The sequence below is a fragment of the Trichosurus vulpecula genome, chromosome 7 (genome assembly GCF_011100635.1).
Source record: "Trichosurus vulpecula isolate mTriVul1 chromosome 7, mTriVul1.pri, whole genome shotgun sequence".
Lineage (NCBI taxonomy): Eukaryota > Metazoa > Chordata > Mammalia > Diprotodontia > Phalangeridae > Trichosurus > Trichosurus vulpecula.
In genome coordinates this window covers 263,625,503-263,646,414 of record NC_050579.1, presented here as the reverse complement: position 1 = coordinate 263,646,414, position 20,912 = coordinate 263,625,503, and the positions used below count along the sequence as shown (strand labels likewise).

General features: G+C 42.3%; 4 non-coding genes across 4 annotated transcripts; 2 read left to right on the top strand and 2 right to left on the bottom strand.

The window, feature by feature from the left end:
* Positions 1-3,262: 3,262 nt before the first annotated feature.
* On the top strand, positions 3,263-3,368 carry TRNAL-CAA. The gene is made up of 2 exons: positions 3,263-3,300; positions 3,323-3,368. It is a non-coding gene; the product is annotated as a tRNA-Leu (tRNA).
* Positions 3,369-6,480: 3,112 nt separating this feature from the next.
* Positions 6,481-6,586, top strand: TRNAL-CAA. The gene is made up of 2 exons: positions 6,481-6,518; positions 6,541-6,586. It is a non-coding gene; the product is annotated as a tRNA-Leu (tRNA).
* Positions 6,587-20,149: 13,563 nt separating this feature from the next.
* Positions 20,150-20,222, bottom strand: TRNAK-CUU. Its single transcript has one exon. It is a non-coding gene; the product is annotated as a tRNA-Lys (tRNA).
* A 234-nt stretch (positions 20,223-20,456) lies between these two features.
* On the bottom strand, positions 20,457-20,529 carry TRNAV-CAC. The gene has a single exon. It is a non-coding gene; the product is annotated as a tRNA-Val (tRNA).
* Positions 20,530-20,912: the final 383 nt, after the last annotated feature.

The window sequence follows — 20,912 nt, the reverse complement described above, 5'->3', positions numbered from 1 at the left end:
TACATGTCCTTTTATGTTTTGTGCATTTAAATTTTCTATCCCTTCCAAGATTTATCTGGGTCTGCTCTTTCCAGAGGAAGCCTCTTCTCAAAATCCTATGTGTTGTCTCTATACAGCCCACTCTTTTCAACTTGCTGAACCTGAAAAAGTCAATTATTCTCTTAGGGATTTCTGTAAAAACAAGACATTTCTGAATTATAACGAAAAAGGTCAAAATTTTGAATTGAATTATATCACCGTTTATATAATATTACGTTATTTGCCTCCTCCCTCCCCATCTGCTTAAGTGTGTCTGTTCTATGTGAACTCCGATGTTCTCCTCAATAGTTCGTTCAAAGCAACTGCTTTGAAAATCAAAAGGTTTCAGCCTCTTTTCCCTCTCCCCTCCATCCTCCGTCCTGCAGGGATTGTGGAGCTCTGTGAGTTAGTTTTAACCTAACCATTACACCTCAAAAAGGAACAGTGCCTTAACTTAAGAATTCTCGTCTGGGGCAAACGGTGTAAGGTCATTTAGGGTGCAACCCGGAAGTTAGGTGGCATATGCTGGAAAACCTAGAGACTTCTATGCTACTGAAGAAATGAGGATGAAGAATGAAGCTACCAGACGAGAAGAAATCTGCTGAATAAACTGGCAGCGTTGCTAAGGGAAGTTGAGTTAGTTCACCTGGGATACTGAGGGTAGGATGAACACACCAGGATAAAAGTGTTAGCGTGTCCTCTAAATGTCACTGCCCTGAAGCAACATCACCTTCCTACTCCCCAGTCCCATGGAATATGCAGCATGGTGCCTGTGGGAAGAAACAAAGGCTCTGGGTGCCATTCCTATCTCTGCTCAGAAGCTTACTGTGTGACCTTTGGCGAATCATTTCATTTTTTTTTTTTTTGGCCTCAGTTCTTCATTTTGAAAAAAAAGGGAGTAAACACATGACCTCTAAGGTCTCTTTTAACTCTAAATCTATGATCCTAATGGCCACGTGAAATGGAAACAAACAATCAACATTTAACCTACTAATTGCCAAGTGCAAATAGACAATGAGCTCACGGAGAAACATGCAAACAACTTTATAAAATTCGTGTGTTTATCATGCACATGTACATATGTACGCGTATACACATATGCGGGATAAATTGGAAATCATCAACAAAGTAAATTAAAATTGCACAAACATTTTGCAAAAGCACAAATGCAAGGACTTATTACATAATGTGCAAACAATTTCTTGTTACATAATGTGTATGAATTCTTTTCTGCCCTGGGCCACTGGGTCTCCCCTCCCCACCCCCCCAACCCCCCTAGGAACATTCTCTTCTACCTCTTTGTGGCTTCCCTATTTGTCTTAGTCTAGCAGTTGGTGGAATACGAGTTGTTTTGGCCAAGGACAACTACCCACGCTGTCTCTCTCTGGAAGGCCTCCAACACCACTCTGTCTCAATTCCTTCCAACAGGCTTGATTTTAATCACCACTTATCATTCCACCTCTAGGTAAGAGAAATAATCTTGTATTCATACCTAATTATTGAATCAGGAACAAGGTTTTCCCCCTTTTTTACTTCCTTATCCAGAAATGAACCAGTGTGGGAAATCTTTCTCAAAGACAGAAATAATCTTATAGAAATAGCTCATTGTGTTTACTCAGACAGGTCTGGGAAAATGTGGATTCTCTCTTTTGTCAGACAGGTGATAGGGAAAGTGACAAATCCCAAGACCTTCATGAGAATGAGCCCCTTGTTATAATAGTCATTCTCTCATTAATTATTAAATACCAGAAGTTTATTGACATCCTAAGGAACACCTGCTCTTCCAAGGGCATATAAATTGAGCCCACCCACATGAGGGGTCTTTGTGTGGGGGATGAGACCCTTACCTAAATTAAATTCAGAGGCTTCTCAAGGTAGAAAGCAGAAAGGAATTTTATTATGATCTCCAGAAAGGGTGACTCACACAGAGAATGCTCTCAGTGTCAGACCAAGCCAGATGCAGAAAGAACAGACTTTTTGCAGACCCTGAGCGCAGCTCCCCCTTCCCAAACCCCTTCCTCTTGGCTCAGAGTCATGAGCTTTTGAGGGTACAATCTAAACGCAGAATTCTCCCCCTCCCCGTGGCATTGAAAAAGCACAATGAGATATGGAAAAGTACAGAGTGACATTGAAAAAACACAGGCAGGTGTGGTTATCAGTATTCTGCAACATCTGCACAAATTTAATCTCCCCCTTTTCAGGCCACCGGCCCTAGGAGTTCTGCCTGGAACATTCTGTAGCTAATCTGGTTCTCACAGTAAAGTTGGGTGTAGTGTCAAAGCGAGGTAGGTGTGGGGTATTGCAGCATCTTGGGAGTTCCCTGTGTCTAGGTTCCCCTGAGGGATTTTCATTGTATCCCACTCATTTGGCACATGAATGTCACTGACTTTTTTCATTGAAATGCTAGCATTATTAACAAAATGACTACCCAGAAATTACTTCACTGGAACCTTTTGAACTTAATATAGGAAAGGATTCTTTAAACTAGGCAAGAGGGCAAAAGGAAAGGAGAACTGCCTAAAGCCACAGCCTCAGATTAGGTCTATTTACTAAATCTACCACCCAAAAGACTGCAGGCTCGTCATATATTCAGAATAGTATGGGGATTCATTTTTTTTTCCTCCTCTGCTTTTAGGGAGCTATAATCATATGTCCCAATAAAATATCTTTTGTTTTCCCTGGAACCCTCGGGGTGATAGTGCCATGGATTAGAATGAAAACCTCTATGTACCTGGCCTCGCCCTTTATCTATTCTACCTTTGAGCAGATGGTGATAGGGTGTCCCAAAAGTCTTCGTGCTGTTTAAAGCAATTGAAGACTTACAGAATATGCTATCAATCATGGTTTTATCTTAATATTGGCTTTTTTAAAAGACTGGGTAGGCAGAAATGAAAAAATATATTTAAAAAAAAAGCAGATTAGCTTGCAAGAGGAAGTGCAAGTCGTGCCGGGGGATAAGGGGAATGGGGGGGCGGTCCTGGCATGGACACTTGGACCTGGCATGGGGGTAGGTACGTTTCAGCTCAGCTCTCGATTCCATGGCAACTGTACTCAGCTTCAGCGGGCCGCGGTGTCTCTCGGGCAGCTCTCACCTTCCCGCTCTGTAGAGGTCGCTGTGACGTATAGTCTCTGCTCAAAGCGTCTCTTAGTTTCTTAACGCCCCGCTTAATACCTTTGGCCAATCGGAAGTGAGCCTGGGTGTTTGTTAGTTGAATAGGCTTTAAGGGAACGTTGCGCTCGTAGTGTCAGGATGGCCGAGTGGTCTAAGGCGCCAGACTCAAGGCTCTGCCTTTCTCTCTGAGTGTTCTGGTCTCCGTATGGAGGCGTGGGTTCAAATCCCACTTCTGACACATCTACTTTTTAAAATTTTGTAACTCAAATTGACGTTTTTAAGAAACGACTTCAGTTTAAAACTTGGTTTTTTATCCTTCAAATCGGCATCTTTAAGGAGAGAGACGAATTTTTTTTATTTTTGACTTAACTATGTCTCTCCAGAACGGTACAAGCATTTCATTTAAAATCAGTTTTAAGGAACTGCCAGACTGAGCTGGACCCACTCAACAGATAAACCTTTTTTTTTTTTAAAGTTTTTATTTATTTCTTTTGTTTTTTATCATCATCATAGTTTTCTCCAGTACCTTTCTCCCTCCCCCAGAAAGCCAGTCCATATGACAAAGAGTATTTTCAGATAAATATATTCCTTCTAAAGACCTGTTCTGTACTGATATCGGTCATATGTGCAAAGCACTTTGCAGACCTTAAAAGAACAACCACTTAATTAATCTGTAGTGGCTAATGAATTTCTTCACTCTGGATGCCACAGGCAGGATTTTGCAGGACACTATTACCAGGGAGGATTTAACTTGCATAGAATCTATTGTGGAATATTTTAATTCAGAAAGATCTAGGTGAAGTTGACAGTTTTGTCTTCTTCAATTATAAGCAACTTGTACATTGGATTCTTAGATTTAGAACCGGAAGACGCCTCATAGGCCTTTTGGTCCAACTCCTTCCATCTGTACATGAGAGAAATGAGTCTTGGGGAGATTACTTGATATATCAGTCAACAATCATTTATTAAGCTCCTACTATATGCCACCCACTGAGGCTTAGGCCTCAGACTTACCCAGAGTCACCCAAATAATAAATGACACAGGGGGAGATTAAGATCTAGCCTCTGGCCTGAAATCCCGTGTTTCATTTTTATGTATTCTTAACTCCTAGTAAAATGCCTCAAATAAAAGTTTGTTGGGTTTAAATTTATTGAAAAAGGGGATAGAAGCATCTTCCCCTCTTGAGGGGAACCTCAATTTCTCCATCTTTAAAATGAGATAATATTTGCATTATACTCAGAGAGAGATGCTGCTGCTTCCACCACAAGGTGCGGGGGGGCTTTTTAAACCTTAAAATACCGTAGAAATATTCATTAACAGCAAGTCAATAAACATTTATTAAGTGCCTATTATGTGCCAGATACTGTGTTAAGGGCTGGGATACAAATAAAAGGTTAAAATGCTTTTAATATTGTTGACTGCTGCTTGATCACTCCATTACTTTTCATCCTCTAAATTTTTGTCAGTGAAGCTGTGCAAGATTCTGAAATCCTCTTCCTGCGTGTATATTGTCTGTCCTTACTCGAGTTTTGGGAGACCACCAATCAGGTCTCCCTTTGCTTTTCTCTCCCTGTATCCTGTAAATAGTATTGATCGATTCCAGGTTGGTCAGTAAGGATTCAGACGTGAGAGGCTGCATTTTCCCTAACGAGTGGTCCTCTCTTTGACTTCAGCTTTTGTCCAGGACTGGGAGACCCTTTTTGCCCCCTCATTTTCATGGACTTCTAAAGAAATGGCCCCTAATGCTGAGGTCCGGAATTCAGATTTCCCGTTCTCAGCTCTGAAGACCATCTCTTAAGGCATAGAAGGATTTAACCCGCAGTGGTAGAGGAAACTTCTTAGCAGAAACAAGCCAGGATAGACAGAGGGTGGTCACCCAGCAGAAGACAGAGCCTAGTTTCAGTGACCCAGGGGCTGCAGGAGACAGGGTCAGATTAATATCTAGGCAGCACGTGCCTGACCCAATAACTAGGGAGCCTATGCCCAAGTCAGTATCCAAGTAGTCTGGGCCTGAACCAAAATAGAAAACAAGGCCAGACAGTCACTGCATAAGACAAGGCTTACTCTTAGACAAACTCGATATTAAGCAGGACTTACCCACACCATCCAGGAGAACAGGAGCAGAGTTTGACTCAACCACAAGCCCCCATTATGGAAATAGAGAGAGAGAGAGAAGCAAAAAGAAGAAAATGACACCCCCACCCCCCAAAATGAAGAAATTATCTTGGACTCAGAGAAACCCAAGAGATAAACCTAGAAGAAAAGAATAACTAACTCCATGACAAATCTAAGTAAAGCCTAGGAGAAAAGAACATCTCATTCATAAAGATTACTGAAAACATCTGGAAGAAATTAAACAAGAAATATAAAATGGAATAGCTAGGGGGAAAAAAATGACAAGGAGAATAGCCTTGAATAGATGATGAATTTAACTGCATGAAAATTAGAATTAGCTAAAAAGAAACTTAACTACTCATGAAACAAAAAGTATTAAAACTGAATTAAAGGATTGGGGGAGGGAGGAAGATATATTTGGGCATATATATTAACCGAAATAAGTGGCCAGGAAAATAGGTCAAAGATAGCTAATAAAAGAATTATTAGGCTATCTGAAAACCATAAGGAAAAAAAAAAGATTGGATACCCTATTTCAAGAGTTCCTAAAAGAATACTGTCCTATTTCTTTGAAACAAAAGATAAAGTGAAAATGGAATCTATCGTTCACTCGCTGAAAGAAAACACAACCTGAAAACTCCCAGAAACATAGCCAATATCCAGATCTTTAGTAAAAGAAAAATCCTGCCAAGCTAAAATACTGAGAACAGCGAGAGTTCAAATCCCAAGTATCCATTGTCAGGATTACACGATGTGGGCAGCTTCCCCTTTGTAGAAACCGATAGCTTTACAATGCAAAATTTCAAAAAGCAGCAGAAAAACTCTCACAACCAAGAATAAATAAATCAAAACTAAGTGTGATCCTACAAGGAGAAAAATTGGCCTTTATTGAAATAGAGGATTTCCAAGCATGCTTGATGACGCGGCCAGAACTGAATTAACACGCTTCAGAAGGAAAGCCCGGGAAACGGAAGGAATATAGAAAGGAAGATCCACACATTTGATCAGTTGAGAGATCCTATCTGAAGACAAGAACCTCATCTCCAAAAGAAAGAGAAATAAGACACGTGGGACTTCTAGATTGGTTTTATTCTGTTTTTATATCTTGGAAGAAAACGAGAGGCACGGGGGCTACTGTTCCGTGGTTTGCGGTCGTGTCCTGCTGTTCTGTAGGGCAGGAAAGGAAGGGGAGGTAACTCACTATCTGATAATAGAAGCGAGTGGAGACTCGTGTGTCAGGATGGCCGAGTGGTCTAAGGCGCCAGACTCAAGGCTCTGCCTTCCTCTCTGAGTGTTCTGGTCTCCGTATGGAGGCGTGGGTTCAAATCCCACTTCTGACACATTTGTTTTTGGGATTCTAGGCGGCGTAATAACAGTGATTCGTGTTCTGGAGTCTCCTGGTAGCTTTGCCAAGAAAACCCCAAACGGAATCGTGCAGCCCGACGCTAAGTGGCCGTGATTGACAACATAGGCACAAAAATGTATGGGAATACAAAGAAACACAACTCGAAAATTGTTAGGAACAGGGAAAAGAGGATTTAAGGAGCAGGGCAGGATACGTGAGCTGTGAGTCCGGCGTTGGAATTGTGTACTGGCATTAAGTCCGGCATTAAGTGTACTGGGAGAGGCTCGGACTGGCTTTAATAGGAAACTAAGTTGCTAAAGACCTTGTGAGTTGAATTTCTTCCCATGTAGGAAACGGAGGACTCTAACTTTGGATCAGATCTGGAAGGAGGAGTTTTCTGCTAAACTCAAGAGAATTTGGAGAAAAACGGGAGTAAGGCTTGGAGCGATAACAGTACAGCAGCAAGCAACAGTAGCAAACAGAAGATTCTTCCCACAAGACTGCCTTATCACAGTTTTGTTTTGTTACTTAAAAGTTTTGCTTAATCAATATTTACATTCTAACAATGGTTTGCTAAAGTTGATAACTTTTTTAGTTTTATTAATTTATTTTTAGTTTTCAACATTCATTTCCACACGATTTTGAGTTACAAATTTTCTCCCCATCTCTACCCTACCCACCACCCCAAGATGTCATCCATTCTGACCGCCCCTTTTCCCAGTCAGCCCTCCCTTCTGTCACCCCACTCCATTCCCCCATCCCTTTTACCCTTACCTTCTTGTAGGGCAAGATAGATTTCTATACCCCATTGCCTGTATATCTTATTTCCCAGTTGCATGTAAAAACATTTTTTTTAACACTTGTTTTTAGAGCTTTGAGTTCCAAACTCTCTCCCTTCTTCCCTCCCCACCTGCTCTCCTTGAGAAGACAAGCAATTCAATACAGGTTATACACATATCATTATGCAAAATACTTCCATAATAGTCATGTTGTAAAAGACTAACTATATTTCCCTCCATCTTATCCTGTCCCCCTTTATTCAATTTTCTCCTTTGACCTAGTCCCTTTTCAAAAGTGTTTGCTTTTGACTACCTACCCTCTCCCCCATCTGACCCCCCTTCTATCACCCCACCCCCATCCCCTTCCTCCCTACTTTCCTGTAGGGTAAGATATGCAATTGAATGTGTATGTTATTCCCTCCCTAAGCCAAATCCGATGAGAGCAAAATTCTCTCATTCCTCCTCACCTACCCTGCCTTCCCCTCCATTATAACAGCTTTTTCCTGCCACCTTTATGTGAGATAATCTACCTCATTCTATCTCTCCCTTTCTACCTCTCTCAATATATTCCTCTCTCACCCCTTAATTTTATCTTTTTAGATATCATCCCTTCATATTCAACTTACCCTGTGCCCTCTGTCCATGTGTGTGTGTGTGTGTGTATGTGTGTGTGTGTGTATGCATATTCACTTCAACTACCCCAATACTGAGAAAGCTCTCATGAGTTACAAATATCAAGATGATAATTTTAACTGTATTCTAAGTTTTTATTTTTGTTATAGGCTGTGAGAGAGAAGGGGAACATATGGGTAATAGATTAAGATAAATTCAACTACCCAAGAGATCACCCCTCCCCCCATGGCAATCACCAAATCGCTTGGGAGCACAGAACATTTTATGAATTCTATTTGTAATTTGTTCCTGTGTGTGCATTTTAGACTTTGCAGAGAAAGAAAACCAGATAGAACTGTGACCTTGGCCCTAATATGAATCATTCATTAGCTAATCTATTAAGCATGGTGATAAGTATGACCAAAATAGTTAAGACCAAGGTTAAAAGATCCTGGGAGACCTAGTATTATTAGATTTAGGGGTGCAGAAGACCCAACAATTGCTGGATGTCAGCAAGAAGTCAGACACTAGTAAGACAACTAGTAAGTTGTATTGTTATACCAAGAGCGACTGAGACACGCCACAGAGTATGTTTTAAATGGAGAATTTATTAGCCGGCGACCATTCAGGGTTCCACCCAAATCAGAATGGCCCCGAGTTGGGGTGAAGAAGTAGTTTTTATAGAAAATACAGGGTGCAGTGGTTAATTATCTCTCAGAATTTACAGGCCAGGTCACAGGGTGGTCTGGGGGAACAGGAACAAAGGTCCTGACAGATCAAAAGATTCTGACAGGTTATCATTAAGTGGGATAATCTTATCTATCGAGACATTCCTTGGTGGAGTCACGGAGCCCCAGGGACATTTGCTAAGTGCCGAAAGGTCTGAGTCCATTCTTTGTTATGCAAACTGGGGTTTTCTCAGGGGTCTCCTTAGCAATAACTGATTTCTCCAGTACCACAGTATGACCCCAGGCAAGTCACTTCACCTCTGTTTGCTTCAGGTTCTTCTACTGTAAAATAGGCATAGTAATAACACCTAACAACCCAAGGCTGTTTTGAGGTATGTGTAAAAGCACTTACCTGTGAATGCTTGTACCCCTTAATTTTAGTACCTTCCCTCTGTCAAGTATTTCCAATTTGTCTTGTTTATAGAGTGGAACCCCACTTGAGCCCCTTTGAAATGCTCTCCGAGTGAACCCCAAGATTAAGCTGACTGGGGGCATTCTTCTGATTATGACTGACAAGGACCAGGTACCTTGAACTGGACACCATCTTGATTAAGGGCACTTCTCTGATCTTGTTTAATGGATATGTTGAGGGTGAGGAGACGAAGTCCAGGAACCCCAAGACTGGAGTTCCCAGACAGGGTAGTTGAGGGGGAGTACCCCTCAAGGATCCAAGTACTGGAGAGGGTCGGGGTCTCCTGGAATGAATTCATGGACTTAAGCATTCTTTAAATCAAGGTGGCAAAGATTTATTACGCTTTTCAGAGTTCTTAGGGAACCTGCAACCTTACAGGAGTGCAGGTAAAGTTTATATAGGATATTTTGGGGTAAAACTTGCCAAATATTCTAATTAGTTGTTTTGGGGTGGGATTAGGGAGTGTTTAAAGGGGGGGGTCAGTTCTTAAAGGAATATGCACTTTTTGTATCTACTGCGCAGGTGTCTTACCCAGAGTTCACTGGGAAATAGCCCAAAGTGGGGCTACATGGAGGTGTGTTTTTAGGCTTGAAACATCACTAAGTCAACTAATGGTCAGGGCTGACTGGGAAATACCCAGGCTGCTCCCATCATTGTCTTGTTAGACAAGATGAATGTAAGGGAGTATACATATGTCTAGGTCTAGTATGCATATGATAGGTCAGTGAGTAGTAAATATCTCTATGACCTAGTACACAGACAGCTCAGCACATACACAACTGGTCAAATTAAGACATTCTATAGGTGCAGCTGGCTACTGTGTCAGGAGGAGAGATAAGTGTTTTGCTAGGGCATGCTGTCCTGCTTTGCTAGAGAGAAACTGCTAGGGCCAATATTTTGAAGCTAGGGAGAAATGTGATTTTGGAACTGGGGTCCAAGCACAGGCACCCAAGCATCTCATCAGACACTATCTTGTTATGACACTCTCATATTGATGACACCCCCTTGTTTATGGCTGACAGAAGCCAGTCATTCTGGGGGCATCCTCTTGTTCTATGGGAACTGTAATTTTGGCTGACAAAGGACACAGGCATCCTGAATTAGGGAAAAGGGAGGAAGGATGGGTATATAATTTGTGCAGCCTGGCTCCAAAGTGAGCTCATTTCTTATGAACTCCCATGCGTGGTAGTAGAAACATGCCTATACAGCCTAACTCTGTTTGTCTTTCTTAGAACTAACTCTGGCAGGTTGACAATAGTGTGTTTATACATAATAGTTTGCATTAGACAGAGAGAAGGCACTGCTCTTTGACCTTTCTTTGGAAACCCAGCAATTAGCTCTGTACCTGGACCATAATAGGTGCTTAATAAATATTATTGACTGGTTGACTAATTGAGTAAAGCACTCTTGCCTACTTTATCCATTGTGATCAAACTGCCAACCCTATAAGAGACCTCTCCATACATGCCAAGGTCCTTATGGGTTTTTTTGTATTCAGATCATGATGGTATAACACTGATAATCTGACTACTTAGCTCCCCCAGCTAACCAAGTCTCCAGGAGTGTCTTAATACTCTTTAAAGAAAAGCTAGCCTAACATGCATAGAGGAAGGGATCAAGATTGTGCTCTTACTGATGGGGTATAGGCTCTAGGAACCCCTTGAACTCTCCTTGTGATGGGGTTTAGGGAGGGTCTTGAGGAGGAGTCCAAGGAAGATCCTGATGGGACTGGGGAGTACCAGAGGTCAAGACTCCAGGAAAGAAGAGAATGGATTTTGGTAGGATTAAGGGTGGGAAGCTGCTGGGCTAGGCCAGGCAGAGAGCCTGACCTCTAGTCATCCCAGTCCAATCAAGATCATCCTTAGACTCCTCCTCAAGATCCTCCCTGGACCCTTCCTCCCATCACCCCAGCCTACTTGACCACCCTAGATCCCTCCCACAGTCTTTCCGTACATAAGATCCATCTTGCCTCCATGAAGGTGCTCAGGTTCAATCTAGCACAGATTCAATCTGGCCCTCTGGCATTAGCGACACAAATGCTCGGGCTCCTTAAAAGTCTACCCAATATGGTGAATCTTTAATAAACTTTGTTTTTCTTTGGCTGAAAAAAGGCTTGTGTCGAATTCATTTGGGCAGGACCCAGCGTGTTGGTATTTTGGGGTTCTGAGCAACCCTAAAGCCACATTACCACAGCATGTTTCTTCTTCTGCCCTACCACCCCCTTGAAATAGGGGAAATATATTTTTCCAGGTAGGTTGTAGAGGACCAGCTCTGAGAAAGTCCATTCTGGGACAAGATACAGGCCAGGATTTCACTGAAGCATGTTCTTGCCGTTGGGCTGATAACTCAGGTTGTGGGCTCTCCAAACCCCCTCAGTACACACACGTGCTAAATGCCACCTGTGGGCTGTTAACACCATATTGTTATGACAAAAAGGGAACAAAGCACGAAGAAGTCAGGCAATGTAACAAATGTTTTGCACCAGAACTTGTTGATCTGCTTGCCTAAAAAGTATATGTAAGCCCTTTCCCCCAGCTTAATAAATGGAGCTGTGCTATGCTCTCCTGCCTGGCCTATGTCTTCTTTTCACTCTCTGCGGCATCCTTTTTCCCCCTGGTGGCCTGGCCCCATGGCCACTGGCGGCAGTAGGTTGTAAGGCCAGAGCTGGTACATGTTGTCGACCTGAAAGTTTGGTTAAAGGAGGCAAACAAGCTAGGTGATATGTAAATCCATATTGTTTATTCCCTTAAAGCTAGCAGCATGCATACATGTATGGGGCCAGACGAAATCTGACCGTCTGAATAAAAGAATGAGAAGGCTTAAATGGATTTCAGGATGGCGCAAATCAGCATGTCTGTGTTACTCAGAATTTATGATCTCCATGCATGTAATCACAGCATAAGGAAGGAGGTTCTTAATTGGACAGGTTGCAAATACAACAAGATGACAAAACATCCATTGAAATTATGTTCCAGGACATCTGTATTTTCTTTATCATTAACATAACATAACATAGTGTATGTCTTTTAAATATTAAGATAAGAAAAAGTCCCACTATTCAAGATAGTGTTTCAGATTAATGGGCTTCCTGAATGGCCATGAACAGAGAAAAGAATGTTCTTAAGTCAGCCCCATCTGGGCTTGTTGACATAGGAAGAGGTATTCTCTGAGTTTACTCAGAGAACGAAGACGTTGTTAGGTCCAAACTTTTCCTCTGATTTATTAGTTCAGGCTCTGACCCTTATTGAAGTTACTAAATTGATATTAAATAATTATGAATATTAAGGAAAGTTAAGTAATAAAAATACTTTTGCATATATGGGTCATTTTCTTCTTTCTTCGACCATTTTGGAATATAGCCCTAGTAGTGGTATTGTTGGGTCAAAAGGTACATATGGACAGTTTGGTAAATTTTGGAAGCATAGTTCCTAATTGCTTTCATGAATGGTTGGACTAATTCACAGTTCTACCAACAGTGCATTAATATACCTCTTTTTCCACAAACTTTCCAACATTTGTCATCACCCTTTTTTTGTCAACTTTGCCTGCCTAATGGAAGTGAGTTGGAACTTGAGTTGCTTTAATTTTTTTTTTAATATGGCTATTGATAGCATGGGTTTCTTCCTTTGAAAACTGTCTGTTCATATCTTTTGACCATTTCTCAATTGGCAACGTGGGTGGCTTTCTCAAGGAATTTTGTTGAGGAGAGGAGAGATATAGGAGGTTAGCTAGCCCAAATGGTAGATTAACTGATAGGTTTTTTTGTTTTTGCTTGTCTTTTGTTTTTTTAAATGGGGGAGACAAGAGTGTGTCTGTAGGCAGCCATCAAGGAGAGAATAAATAGGTAGAGATTCCATAATGAAGTGATTTCCTTTAGCTTTAATTCAAGAGTATATGATAACAGCAAATGGGGCAGATTGTGGGAGTAATCCAGGGTTAGAATTTGTCAAGGCAGGATTTTAGATTGGACAGAGACAAGAGATTAAAGAGTAAAGTTGAACTGGTTCACCAAGGAGTTCAGATAGGAAGAGTATATAGCCAGCTCAGGAGTGATACTGGCCTGGGAAAGTTCTGCCATGTCTCAGTGCTGAAAGTCACTTAAGATTGAAGATCAAGATTAGAGTGTCTTAAGGCATGGGAAAAGATGAAATGATGAATGTTTATGATAAAAGAATCTGAGAGTTTGTGAAAATGGAACTAGAACACTGTGATGATTTAAAAAGTTCCAAGAGACATAGTTTCTGGGTAATTTAATCATTTTATTAATAAGGCCAGCATACTTATTAATAAAAAGGATGGTCATCTCTCTTAGACCAAAGACCCCTCATGGTGGTGGGCTCATAGTTTATATGCCCTTCCAAGAGTAGGTGTTTCTGAGGGGTGGCAATCAACAATTAATGGGAAAATGAATATTACAATAAGAGGTGGACTTTATTTACATGGATGTCTTGGGGTACATGACTTGGATCACCCAAATATTGGTCAAAGAGACTTATCCATTTCCTTATTACCTGTTTGACAAAAAGGAGAATCAGCACTTTCCCAGACTGGTCTGACCAAACACAATAAGCAGAAATGTACCCATTAACCCAAACTTAGAATTTCTGTCTAATTAGATCTTGGAGATTTCCCACACCAGTTGGTTTCTGGATGAGGAAGTAGGAAAGGGGAAAAGCCTTGGTCCTAATAAAATAATTAGTTATTAAATACAAAAGAGAAATACTCATTTCTCTTAACACTTGTAAATACTAAGAGTGTGAATATTTCTATGTCATGGAACTGAGAATGTGCTGAGAGCATGAATTGAAGAGGAAAGACTATAAGCCAGGAACAGAACTCATTGAAGAAGATATGAGAAGGTTCCATAGATAATGTATGAGTGTCTTCAAATATTTGATTTTCCAGTAGGCAGAAATAGTCTAAGGTGGAGGGAATCTTTCTTGGAACCAAGGAGTTCCACCCAACCTTCTTTCATAATAAAGATTACATCATTCTTAGATTTCTGTTTTATTGAAACTGTAAAACAGAAAATGGAACTGGAATTTTATTTATCTACCTATTCATTCATTTACAATTATGATGTATGAAAAGTCCAAGAGACACAATTTCTGGTAATTAATAATTTTACTAATTATGGCTAGCAAATAATTAATAAAATGGTCATTTGGCTTTCTCTAGTAAAGAGAAATCACAGAGGCCTCTCAAGGCTAATATGTCTTCTGAAGAGTGAGTGTTCCTGATAGGTGGAAATCAACTCTGATTGGTTATCAATTAATGACAAAATGACTATTATGAGAGGTGGGCCTATTCTAATGAAGGCGTGGGGGCCGTGACTTTGATCATGTCACTCTTACTCCTCTATACCGAGACCACCTCCCTGAAGTCTAGAGGAAGAGATTTACCACCCCAAGTTTGCCTTAATAGAGCAGAAAGGGCAGGAATTCATCTAGATTAGATTCTCTTTGTAAGGTTTTCTAGTTGGGTGGGGTTCTGTAATAGTAATTAAGGTGAGACTTTTTGCTGTTCTTCTCTTAAGTGTCTTTAATGATTCTGGCCTTTGTTTGAATGGGGCAGATAAAGTGAGATCTTTTTGTCTTGGGAGTATGGGGGTGGGGAGGCAGAGGCAAGATGGCGGCTGGAAAGCAGGGACTTGCATGAGCTCCCCGCCAAGTCCCTCCAAAAACCTGTAAAAAATGGCTCTGAACAAATTCTACCACTGCAGAACCCACAAAATAGCAGAGGGATACAGGGCGCCAGCCCAGGACAGCCTGGATGGTTCCCGGGTAAGGTCTATCATGCACAGAGCTGGGAACAGAGTGGAGCAGAGCCCAGTGTGGGCTGTGCCCTGGACCAACCAGACCAGGAGCTGGGTAGAACAAGCCCTAGAGCCCCGAATCAGTGAGCTGTGGCAGTTACCAGACTTCTCAACCCACAAACACCAAAGACAACAGAGAAGGTTAATGGGAAAAGCTGTGGGGAGTGAAAGGAGTTTGAAGTTTGGCCACCGCCCTGGGGGAAGCAGAGGTGGTGCAGCTACAGAGCTACAGCTGCAGTTGTTTCCAGCCCCAGACCCACCTGGTGGGAGGAATTAAGTGGCAGATCAGAGCAGGAGTGCAGAGCCTGCTCAAGATCTGAGTCAGGTCCTGGTTGGCGGTTCTTGGGGAAGGAGGAGTGCTGGTGTGGCAGAGCTGGCTGTACAGAAAAAGCTCCGAAAACAACAGTGCATCCCCTCAAGCTTGGAACAAAGTACTCTGTACTCTACAAGCAGTCATACCCCGATGAAAAACTCAAGGGTCAAGTAAGTTTACTGGGAACATGGCCAGGCAGTGAAAACGGACTCAGATTCAGTCTCAGACTTTGGAATCTTTCTTTGGTGACAAAGAAGACCAAAACAGATGGCAAGAAGTCAACAAAGTCAAAGAGCCTACATCAAAAGCCTCCAAGAAAAACATGAACTGGTCTCAGGCCATGGAAGAGCTTGAAAAGGATTTGGAAAAGCAAGTTAGAGAAGTAGAGGAAAAATTGGGAAGAGAAATGAGAAGGATGCGAGAAAACCATGAAAAACGATTCAATGACTTGCTAAAGGAGACCCAAAAAAATACTGAAAAAAATACTGAAGAAAACAACACCTTAAAAAATAGACTAACTCAAATGGCAAAAGAGCTCCAAAAAGCCAATGAGGAGAAAAATGCCTTGAAATGCAGAATTAGGCAAATGGAAAAGGAGGTCCAAAAGACCACTGAAGAAAATACTACCTAAAAAATTAGATTGGAGCAAGTGGAAGCTAGTGACTTTAGGAGAAATCAAGATATTATAAAACAGAACCAAAGGAATGAAAAAGTGGAAGACAATGTGAAATATATCATTGGAAAAACCACTGACCTGGAAAATAGATCCAGGAGAGATAATTTTAAAATTATTGAACTACCTGAAAGCCATGATCAAAAAAGGAGCCTAGATATCATCTTTCAAGAAATTATCAAGGAGAACTGCCCTGATATTCTAGAGCCAGAGGGTAAAATAGAAATTGAAAGAATCCATGGATCACCTCCTCAAATAGATTCCAAAACCGAAACTCCTAGGAATATTGTTGCCAAATTCCAGAGCTCCCAGATCAAAGAGAAAATACTGCAAGCAGCCAGAAAGAAACAATTTGAGTATTGTGGAAACCCAATCAGAATAACCCAAGATCTGGCAGCCTCTACATTAAGGGATTGAAGGGCTTGGAATATGATATTCTGGAGGTCAATGGAGCTAGGATTAAAACCAAGAATCACCTACCCAGCAAAACTGAGTATCATGCTTCAAGGGAAAATATGGAATTTCAATAAAATAGAGGACTTTCAAGCTTTCTCAGTGAAAAGACTAGAGCTGAATAGAAAATTTGACTTTCAAACACAAGAATCAAGAGAAGCATGAAAAGGTAAACAAGAAAAAGAAATCATAACTGTTTTGTTTACATTCCTACATGGAAAGATGATGTGTATGATTCATGAGACCTCAGTATTAGGGTAGCTGAAGGGAATATGCATATGTATGAGTGTATATGTGTGTGTGTGTGTGTGTGTGTGTGTGTGTGTGTGTGTATGTATGTGTGTGTATATATATGTACATATATATATTTAGACAGAGGGCACAGGGTGAGTTGAATATGAAGGGATGATATCTAAAAAAATAAAATCAAATTAAGGCATGAGAGAGGAATATACTGAGAGAGGGAGAAAGGGAGAGAGAGAATGGGGTAAATTATCTCGCATGAAAGTGACAAGAAAAAGCAGTTCTGTAGGAAGGGAAGAGGGAGCAGGTGAGGGGGAATGAGTGAATCTTGCTCTCATCGGATTTGACCTGAGGAGGGAATACCATACACACTCGACTGGGTATCTTATCCCACAGGAAAGAAGGAAGAAGATAAAAAAGTGGGGGGGGATGATAGAAGGGAGGGCAGATAGGGGGAGGAGGTAATCAAAAACAAACACTTTCGAAAAGGGAGTATTCCTCAGCACTGAGACAATTGGGAGTCATTGATTTGTATATAATGTGATACTGGGGATGGGGAACTTTCCCACACCCAGCCTAGGTGAGGTCAGAGACCTTAGGTGTCTGAACAGGATACAATGGAGGAGAGTTGGCGGTTGACTTTAGGGGCACACTCACGGAAGGAGTGTTGAGACTCTGGACAAGCCACAACTGCCCCCCACCCCACCCCCTTGGTCACACAGACCCGTTGGTTCTTCATATGTATTGTGATTTGAATCAGACAAGTTCTGTCTGTTGATGTTAGTAATTTCTGTTTGTATTTGCCTTGAAGTTCAGGGGGCAGATCTTTTCCCCCTGAACTGTGAATGATATTTGTATGTTTGATTAAACATACAAATTGTTAACCCCTTAATATTGCTTTCATTAGAAAAGCAGATCGAAGAACCTGCGTTGGCAGCTTTCTGTGTGCTGGTTGTTGGTGGGTCTTACACCCCCACAGCAGCTGCTAGCAGATTGTTGCTACAGGTTCCAACCAATTATGTACCCCAAGGATCTGGGCAATCTTATGAGCAATGTCCTTCAAAGACTGGATATATTTTTGTACCAGAAGCGAGCGAGACACACCACAGAGTATAAGTTTTAAGTGGAGAATTTATTAGCCGGCGGCCATTGGGGTACTGCACCACAAATCAATGGCCATGTGTTGGGGTGACAGCTTGGCTTACATAGGATATGTGGGGGTACAGGGCGGGGGAACAGGAACAAAGGGCCTGGCTGATCAAAAGATTCAGTCAGGTTATCATACTACTGGGATAATCTCATTTACATTCCTTGGTGGAGTCAGGGAGCTCCAGGGATATCTGCTAGAAAGGGTCTGCCAGGTTATCCTTCAGTGGGATGGTCCTATCTATTGACATTCCTTGGTGGAGTCATGGAGTCCCAGGGGGTTTGCTAAATGCCAAAGATAGATATCTGAGTCCATTCTTTCTGGGGGTGCTTGTCAGTAGCTAGGGGTTTCTCAGGGGTTCCTAATTTTCCTTGTATTACAATATAAGACAGGGGCTTATTTCTGAATGAGGAAAAAAAAAAAGGGGAAACCTTAATCTCAATTAATAATTGGTTGTTACTGTAAGAAATGTGTGGGATGAAGGACCCTCACCAATTAAAAAGTTAATAAGGAGCCATCTCAGGGTGGAAACAGACATAAATTTTATTCAATTCTCAAGAATAGGACGTCCCCGCTGGAACAGATCTAGCAAGGGAGGTGCTTTACAAAAGGCAAAGCACCAATAATTATACCTAACAAAAGAGAATTCTTGCCCACCTCTGACCCTCTCACCATTGGCTGAAGGTGGGCTTACAATCTCAGTACAAAAGCTAGACAAAGAACGGGGAAATCGAGGCACAGAAACTCCAATTCCCAGTCCCTTAGTTAATGTTTACAACTGAGGTGACATCTATAAATCTAAAGAAGGAGAATAGGATAAGGGGAGGGGGAGACCCTCTCCATTCTTCTACAGTACTTTTACAGTAATGGAAAGCAGGTCACAGTGACCCTATTCTTACTGAGCAAATCTTTAAACCAGAACCAGAAGTATGAACAGGGTAAACTTTCCCAGAGGCTGAATTTTCCACTTCCCTATTTCCCTATTTCTTGATTTTTTAAACATTTCTTAGTATAGATATAGATATATATTTATACGTATCTTCCCTGTGAAGTCTTCACATTTTATTTACCTCACACAGAAAGAAATAATTCCTCTCACAAACATGGATTGAACCCATGCCGCAGCATCATGAGCCCCCAAACACAACCACTCCACTTTGGGGGAGACGAGATTAGAGAAATTCGAAAGGAGCCTCACTGTCATCTGGAATGGGCATGTTTCAGTTCTGAATGGCTACCTGGTGGTTGACCGAGCCATGGATTTCCAGCGGGAGGAGACTTTAGAAATCATGTAGCCCAGCTTTCTCATTTTTCAGCCGAGCAGACCAAGGGACTGAGTGGTCTTCCCACTTCTCCAGCCCTAGGTTATCTACCTGTCGTCAGCCCCGAAGGATTACTCTGATCATGCCCCAGGCCCCACTGACGACGGTTTGAAGACCTGTAGCCTGATTTTGCAGACCTCCCTCCCTATTTCTTTCTCAATGAGCACCTGCTTTAGGAAAGGCCGGACACTGGCTTCCTGGACTGACCAAGGTTTGAGAACCTGATTCCCAGATCCAAGTTAGCGAAGCTGAGGATGGAGAGAGGAAAAAAAAAAAAGGAGCCCGGGAGCTCTGGGTGCTGGAGAAGAGAGGGGGCTGGATGGGCAGTGGGGAGCACGGAGTCCTGGGTCCCTAAGCCCAGCAGCGACTGGGCAGAATGTGAGAGGGGGATGCAGGGGAGAGAAGCCCCCCCCGGATCCCTGGGTTTGCACCTTTCTACATAGCCACATTCCGAGGTCCCTTCCTCTCCCTCATCCTCCTCCCGCCGCCTCCCTTTCCCTTTTCTGCGCATTCGCCCCAAACTGGTTCGCAGAAGAGGAAGTCACCTGCCAGGGGTTGAAAGGGTAATTCCTTTCCTTTGCTTTTCCCGCATCCATCTCTTCCAGGTTGCCTCTCCTTGCTTGTTCGCCATCCCATCACGACCCTCCCGCCCCGCAGCTCGCTGGCTGCACAGAGTTCCCCTCCACCCTTTCGTTCCAGAGGGGAATGAAAGAAAGGGTACACGTGAGCGCTTAGCGCGCCCAAGATTTCAGACTCTTGCATTTTAATTTTCGAAGTCTTGAGGTCTGTGCGAGCAGAAGCGAAGAGGTGAGAACAAAAAGAAACACTGAGCAACTGCAAAGTGGGGCAGAGGCAACGAGCAATAAGCGAACAGAGACAGGAAGAAAAATACAAAAACAGAGAGACTAGAATGAAAGAGACAGAATAGAATGAGACAGGTAAGCAGTGTGTTTCTTTTTCATAATAAGAGAGCAGAGACGCGAAGAAAAATACGGAAAAAAACCCTCAAAGACAGAATAGGGTGAAACAGATGAGCAAGGAAGGGGAGAAAAAAAGACTACCGCCCAACGTGGGGCTCGAACCCACGACCCTGAGATTAAGAGTCTCATGCTCTACCGACTGAGCTAGCCGGGCTTCTACAACTATACCCTGACCCATATGTCCCAGGAGGCTGGGACTCTTGACTGGTTCAGAGAGATTTGATCTTTTTCCTTCCAGTCTATGTTTACTTCTTTCACAGTGCTCCCTGTCAATAGTAAGGCGGGGGAGGAACGAGTGAGAGGGTAACAAATATATAGAGAAAACTATAATTTAAAAAAAGTGGCGGGGGGAGGAAGTAAAGTAAAGTAACTTTAAAAAAAAAAAAAGTGTTTCCGCCCGGTTTCGAACCGGGGACCTTTCGCGTGTGAGGCGAACGTGATAACCACTACACTACGGAAACTAATTAGCAGTCTTCGGTTTCCCCCAAGCCCTAAGAAGCATCGTAGATGTTCAGTAACAGCTTTCCAAATCTAAAAGTAATGCCATCCTGAACTGCTTCCTGGGAATTTTTTTTTTTTTCTCAGATTGTATTTCACAGTACCTAGGACCTCAGCCAAACGTCATCCCTGCTTTCAGACCCACATTTCAATGCATTTCAGGCGGGATTCTCGATTTCTTTGGAGTCTGAAATCTTGAATGCTCTAAGTCTTCACACCTACTACTTCGCAAAGGTGCAGTGACCCCGGACCCCACAGCCCTCGCAACTTTATGTCTTGTAAGTCCTGCGGTCTTGCTCTTTTCAGACCCAGTCTCCTTTGGTAGGGCTTACTTTAGAAGCGACTG